The following is a 7,486-nucleotide window of genomic DNA, read 5'->3' as shown; positions in this document are numbered from 1 at the left end:
CCTGGCCCCCGCCAGATCCTTTTTAGTCTGTTCTGGGTGGTGTGGTCGCAGCTGGCCCGCACTGTGCCGGGTGGACGAGTGTGATTGTGACCTGTGCCAGGTGCTTTAGAAACAGAGGGGGGAGTGGGGAAAGAGATATGCGGGATGGGAGTATGTTAAGGTGCGTGTTGAAATGTTTCTGCTAATGCATATTTGCATAAATAAACCTGTGTTGTATTCTTACATTCTTGTGAGTTCAGTTGCTGCTTGTGCCCTGAAGAACCCAGGTGTTAAAAATACTGTGTGAGTCATGGTGTGTGTGTGTGTGTGTGTGTGTGTGTGTGTGTGTGTGTGTAGGGAGGTGATGTTTACCTGGTGGGGGCTTCAGTGGAGCGGGGGCCTCCAAAGGCCATTAGGTCCAGGTTCCAAAATTACCTAAGTGCTCCTCTGATCCTTGAATTATTAGGTCAGAGGTTCCCAAACCTGCATCCCCAGATGTTTTGAACTCCAGCTTCTATGAGCCTTTGGCCATTATGGCTGGGGATGATGGGAGCTGTAGTTCAACAACATCTGGGCATCCAAGTTTGAGAACCCCTGCATTAGGGGCCATTCTTTTTATACAGCATTCTAGCTCCCACCATCCCTATTTCATTAACATATTGTTTTTCAAGAATTATAACAACTAATTCCCCTGTATTGCAGCCATACATGTCTAAGAGGGGGAAGGGGAAACATCTACCTCCATGTGTAAACCTTACATTAATCGCTTGAAATGTACACTCTTTAGCTCACACTGGCAGATTAGTGCTTGTAAAGCAGGGCTGCACAACTCTGCCCCTCCTGCACATAGTTACCTACAACTTCCACAGTCCCTGACTATTGTCCTCTGTGGCTAGGGATTATGGGAGCTGTAGTCCAAAAACAGCTGGAGGGCTGAAATTGTGCAGCCCTGTTGTAAAGGGTTCTGTTTTGCCTTCAGTTACTGCAAGAGGATACATTTGTTTTTCCTCAAAGAGTTGTAGTTCTTTTTGTGCCACAGCTGTCTGCATTTTGGCTGGCTCCTGGGAGCTGATGCTGTTCTTGTGTTCTTATGCTAGCAAAATAAGTGCTGTATCCCAGGGCATGCTCTGAGGACCCATGGCAGCTGTTCTACCTTGTTGAAACTAAATCGGCCAAGGGCTGGCCAGGGCTTGATTCCTAGGCAGTCCCCCATCCCATGTATGTTGCCTTGAGCTCGATGACGGAAGGAAGACAAGATATAGATATAATATAATTTGCTGGTGATTGTTTTTCCTTGCACAGTTATAATGTATTTTTTATTTTTTTTTAAAAAAAACACTACAAATAATAAATAAGAGAATCAGATGTGTTTCTATCTAGAAAAAAGCAACTCACAAAAGATTCCGATACGTTTAACAATTGACTGGCAAATGATGTTTGTCCCAGCTCTGAATTTCCAGCCTGGAATAAAAAGGCCCAGCTGTTTATTTTCCCCTGTCATTCAGTTTTTAAAGGCACATAGGAGCATAGGAAGCTGCCATATACTGAGTCAGACCATTGGTCTATCTAGCTCTGTATTGTCTTCACATGCTGGCAGTGGCTTCTCCTAGGTTGCAGGCAGGAATCTCTCTCAGACCTATCTTGGAGAAGCCAGGGAGGGAACTTGGAACCTTCTTCTCTTCCCAGAGTGGCTCCATCCCCTGAGGGGAATATCTTACAGTGTTCACACATCAAGTCTCCCATTCATATGCAACCAGGGCAGACCCTGCTTAGCTAAGGGGACAAGTCATGCTTGCAACCACAAGACCAACTCTCCACTCCTAACATGGATCCCACCTGAATCTCCTAACATGAATCCCACCAACAAATAAAAAAATAAATTTTCTTAAAGTGGCAAAAAAGAGAGTTAGCAATCTATCATGGGTACCAATATCCAACTTTTGATTTCCAAAATGATAAGATCAATCCTGGCAGGTCAGAGATAGATCCATGACAGAATGTGGAAGTTTGTTTTTTCCAGATTACTTACTGGACAGAATGCAGTTTTCCTGGCTGGACTATGAAAGTACTGGCTCCTCGTTGATAACTCTGGAAACCAGACATGACTCCTCTGCTTTACTTGTGTACAGAGTCTAGAGAGAGAGAGTGCTTCAGCCTCTGATCACAGAAACAATCTGTCCACAGTTACAGTTTTTGTCTCTTCAGACAAATGTTGTTAAGATGTTGTTCAGACAAGTGTTGTTATGCTCACCGCTCTGAGCCATTTTGGAAGGGCAGTATACAAATCAAATCAAATCAAATCAAATCAATCAATCAATCAAATCAAATCAAATCAATCAATCAATAAAATAAATGTGGGCAGTGAGTGAACAGGGCTTCTTACAGGCGACTCTCAGGACACTGTGCAGTTGCAGTACACTTACAGCATCCCCTTCTTCTTAATGTATGAAGAGGGCTCAAGTCATCCTTCTCTTCCTGCTCACCATGGTCTGTCATAAATTACTGTTCTATCTATCTGTCAAAGCCTGTTTATCCTGCCTTTCCATTAATAACCCTCAAGGTGCTTACCATGCTGAATTTTGAAACAAGTTGTTTCAGTAAGAATTAATCTGTCTACTTTCCTTTCACTATCCCTAAATTTGGTCGAATTCAGTTAGGCAGTTCCCAAGTTAGCCCACTTGCGGGTGATCTCATAAGCCTACAAGAAAGTAGGTGAATAAAAACGGATCCAAAATTAAAACAGTCCACAAAATAATGGAACTACTAACAGCCAAAGGCATTTCAGTGGCATAATTACAATAGCCCAAAGGCTCTCTTCAAGAGCTAGGAGGGAGATTCATGTTAGGAGATGAATCTTTATTTATTTACATCTTATTTCAGTGTACCCACTCCTGTCTGTCTGTCTGTCTGTCTGTCTCACTGAAAGGGAAGACCTGGAGTTTTACTATGCTTTAGCAACCATGAAGTCATAAAAGAAGCAGTTTTGGTAATGAATGGAGGTGAGAAGCCCACAGCACCCTCCTTTGTGTTAGAAAAGGGTTAAAAGAATTTCTGGCATGCAGTTGACAGAATGCCCATTCACACGTTATGTTTAACACTTTTACAAAGAATGTACAGTGTACACAGAGGTACAGATCTGTACACAGTTACAGTAATTCACATGTTATGCTGAAGACAGGTACAGAAGTACACTTCCTAACTGTTCCATGCATTTGAAGGATCTGTATCCAGCCTGTAACAGGGTTCACTTTTCAAATGAACACAGGTACAATCATTCATACAAACATGTGTGTGATATCTGTACACTCATAGAGCATGATGTCTGAATCGGGCTAAAGACTTAAGTCAATCTAAATGCTGCTCCAGGAAAAAGCTACCTTGATGTGTGTAATACCTCTCAGGTATTTCCAATTTCTAATCAGAATACTGCTCTGCCCAGAATGATTGCTACCATTCATTCACTGAAAGATTTGGAGTAAGTTAATCAAATATCTCAGAACCGTACCCAGGAACTTTTCCACACACGGCTTTTAGTTTGCATCTCCTCCGGAATGGAGGGTGTGCATTCACATATCGGCCAGATTTACCCTGAAGTCCCTGTGAGCTATTGGGGTGCACTTCACACATAAGAACATAGGAAGCTGCCATATACTGAGTCAGTATTATCTACACAGTATTGTCTACACAGACTGGCGGCAGCTTCTCCAAGGTTGCAGGCAGGAATCTTTCTCAGCTCTATCTTGGAGATCCCAGGCAGGGAACATACATGACAATGAATATGTATCACAAAGTCTTTTACTTCTCTCACTGTTCTACTTTGTTTCCCTTCTCTGTCTCTCTGCAGATCTTCCACCCCTCCTTTTCTACCCACAACGTCAAATCATTTCCCCATAGCTCAGGTCACTAATTTCTCTTGTTCCAAAGTCTCTATGGAACATTCAAGACTTTTTCATTAGACATTAATAGCTTCCATATTAGTCTAAGAGTTCCACCCCCAAGAACTCTAGGATTTGAGTGGATTTTTTTCCCATTGCATTGCCATTAAAATAGAATGCCTTATCGCTAATTCTCTCACTGTTTCATGATTCGTGCAGTATAGCTGACTCCCACGTTTGATCACTGTGTATACTTTCACTATTCTTAACAAATATATTATGGTTCCATAGAAATTTGTCTCTCCTCCATCTGTACCATTTTGTTCCAATGTGTAGGTGAGTCCTCTTGTTTTAAAAGATCCCATAGACATGTGCCTTCCTCACACGTGTCCTGTAACAATAAACAGGGTCTCGGTAGTTGAATGAAATGTCTGAGTAGGTTCATACAGAAAGATCATTCTTAAGGGTATCCTAAGCCCACACCAATTAGGGTCTTAAAAATTAAGATGAACACTGTTGGAACAAGCATGAATTGTCACCTTTGCAAAGCAGAGTCTGCCCAGATTTGCATTTGAAAGGGAGACTATATGTGTGCACACTGTAAAATATACACATTAGGGGATGGGGCCACTCTGGGAAGTGCATCTGCATGCTTGCATACAGAAGGTCCCAAGTCTCCTCTCTAGCATCTTCAGATAGGGCTGAGATGAGACTCTTCCCTGTAACCTTGGAGAAGCTGCTGCCAACCTGTGTAGACAGTACTGAGTTAGATGGACCAAAGGTCTGACTCAACATAAGGCAGCTTCCTATGTTCCTGTATTCCATATTGCATAGGAAAATGTGATCTGCTGTTGGGCAGGTGGCAGGTATGATCTGCATCCCAGGCTCCAGAGCTGAAGAAATGAGAGGGTGGCATCTAGACTGTTGCACTAATGCAGGGACATAGAGCGAGGTTTAATGCATAAATAAGTTAACCTCTTGTGTTAGGGGAAGATATTTTATGCCAGCAGTAGCACAACATGGTGCACTACTTCTTGCTTAAGCTCATAGGAACATAGGAAGCTGCCATATACTGAGTCAGACCATTGGTCTATCTAGCTCAGTACTCCTAGAAGGTTGCTTTGTGGTTGTGGTGCTCCACAATGTTGCACTACTGTTAGTGGAAGAGGAATCTTCTCAGGTACATTCCCCTCAGCAGATGGAGCCTCTCTGGGAAGAGCAGAAGCTTCCAAGTTCCCTCCCTGGCTTCTCCAAGATAGGGCTGAGAGAGATTCCTGCCTGTAACCTTGAAGAAGCTGCTGCCAGTCTGTGAAGACAATACTGAGCTAGATAGACCAATGGTCTGACTCAGTATATGGCAGCTTCCTGTGTTCCTATAAAATGACAGGTCCAATTAGGAGGAGATTAGGTAGCCTGTGACTGTTGGTGAATCTGCTGCTGAATTTCCTGCCTCGGTTGCTTCCATGGTTTCTTATGGTTTTGATCTGTTTTTGTTAATTCACAGTTTTGATCTGTTTTTGTTAATTCCATGCTGATTTTTATTGACGTATATAACATTATTCCATTAGCTACAATGGATCTCTTTTATGAGAGACAGGCAGATTAACAGGCTTGTAATGCAGAAATAAATAAATAAAGTACAAAAACAACCTGCGGCACAATTTTTACCTTCTGCTAAATCCACACAACTCTTTTAGATGTCCTCTGTGTTAAAAAAAAAAATTGCCCTTGCTAAATATTGTGAAAGAAAAAATATCAGGTTATATCAACTCATGGACAGAATTGGCCCAAGGATGTGCCCTTACAGGAAATGTAAAGCAGAAGGAACAACGCTTTCTCAGACGCAGCCCTTTACAATGGGTCCCTTAGCTATAAGACTTAATTCTGATAATCCTCCAAAAAATCAAGGAAGGGGGAAATTAATAGTTCCAGAGAAACTGTTATATTGGCTCCTGTGAACATTGGCTACAAATATCTGTTAGTGCAACAACCTAGCTCGCTCATTCTGGAAGCCTCCATCTGTCCCCATCAGATTCTTTTAAACAATCTAGTAGTTAAGCAACGCTTTATACCCTAGGGCAATTTCTCTTCCAAGCATTTCCATCAGGACACTTGGACTTTCTGCTGCAAAGCGCACGCATGCACACACACACACACACACACACACACACACACACACAGCTTCATTCAATGTTTTTCCGCCTTGCATGTTTTTCATAAAATGTGGGATGCCTAAGGAAACAGCTGTCCTTCTTCCCCCCATATGCATGAAGTTCTAGAAGCATCCACCTGCACAATCCCCTGGGTATTACTAAATGAGTTTTGTTTAGAGCAAGGAAAATGCTCTGAGCAAATAAAAAGTTGGTCAGTGTACTTTGAAGTATCAGGAAAGTTGGTAGTAGGAGGCATCTGGGACCTGATCTCAGTGCCTACCTGTCTGGGTCTGATTTGCAACCCAATTCTAACAAGAATTGCCTCCACCAGTCCTGATTCTGCACATGCCACTCATAGTCTAGCTAACTGACAGCCTCCAAATTAAACTAAACAGCCCATCTGGCTACACAATTTTAGAGCCAGCTTTACTGTAGATCAACAGGAAGAAGTTGTTTCACACAGTAGATTTTGGTGTCTGTGTGTCTATGTGTATGCAATTTTTCGGCCTTTGTTTCACATTCTATATCATATTCTCCAACATTTTATACTGATGAAAATATGGACATGCAATAGCCCAGATCTCAATCAGGGATCACCCAGATGTTGGTGGACCACAATTCTCATCATCCACCTATTTATTTATTTATTTATTTAACATATTTGTATACCACCCCAAAACTCAAGTCTCTGGGTGATTTACAACAAAAAAACCAAAATAAATAAAAAAAGTAAAAAGGTTAAAACATTACAACAATTTAAAATTTAGAACAATGTTAAAATTATTTTAAAACAGATTGTGAGGAGCTCCAAAAGGATCTCTCCAAACTGGTGGAGTAGGCGACAAAATGGCAAATGCGCTTCAATGTTGGAAAGTGTAAAGTGATTTATTTATTTATTCATTTTTACATTTATATCCCGCTCTTCCTCCAAGGAGCCCAGAGTGGTGTACTACATACTTGAGTTTCTCCTCACAACAACCCTGTGAAGTAGGTTAGGCTGAGAGACGTGCCTGGCCCAGAGTCACCCAGCTAGTATCATGGCTGAATGGGGATTTGAACTCCGGTCTCCCCGGTCCTTGTCCAGAACCCTAACCACTACACCATGCTGGCTGGTGTATGCACATTGGGATGAAAAACCCCAGCTTCAAGTATACGTTGATGGGATCTGAGCTGTCGGTGACTGATCAAGAGAGGGATCTTGGGGTTATGGTGGACAGCTCCTTGAAACTGTCGACTCAATGTGCGGCAGCTGTGAAAAAGGCCAATTCCATGCAAGGGATCATTAGGAAAGGGATTGAAAATAAAACTGCTAATATTATAATGTCCTTATACAAAACGATGGTGCGGCCACACCTGGAGTACTGTGTACAGTTCTGGTCACCACATCTAAAAAAGGACACTGTAGAACTGGAAAAGGTGCAGAAGAGGGCAACCAAGATGATTGGGGCCTAGAGGACCTTTCTTATGAGGCAAGGCTAC

Source organism: Hemicordylus capensis, chromosome 3 (genome assembly GCF_027244095.1).
Source record: "Hemicordylus capensis ecotype Gifberg chromosome 3, rHemCap1.1.pri, whole genome shotgun sequence".
Taxonomy (NCBI): Eukaryota; Metazoa; Chordata; class Lepidosauria; order Squamata; family Cordylidae; genus Hemicordylus; species Hemicordylus capensis.
This window is presented reverse-complemented; position numbering follows the sequence as displayed.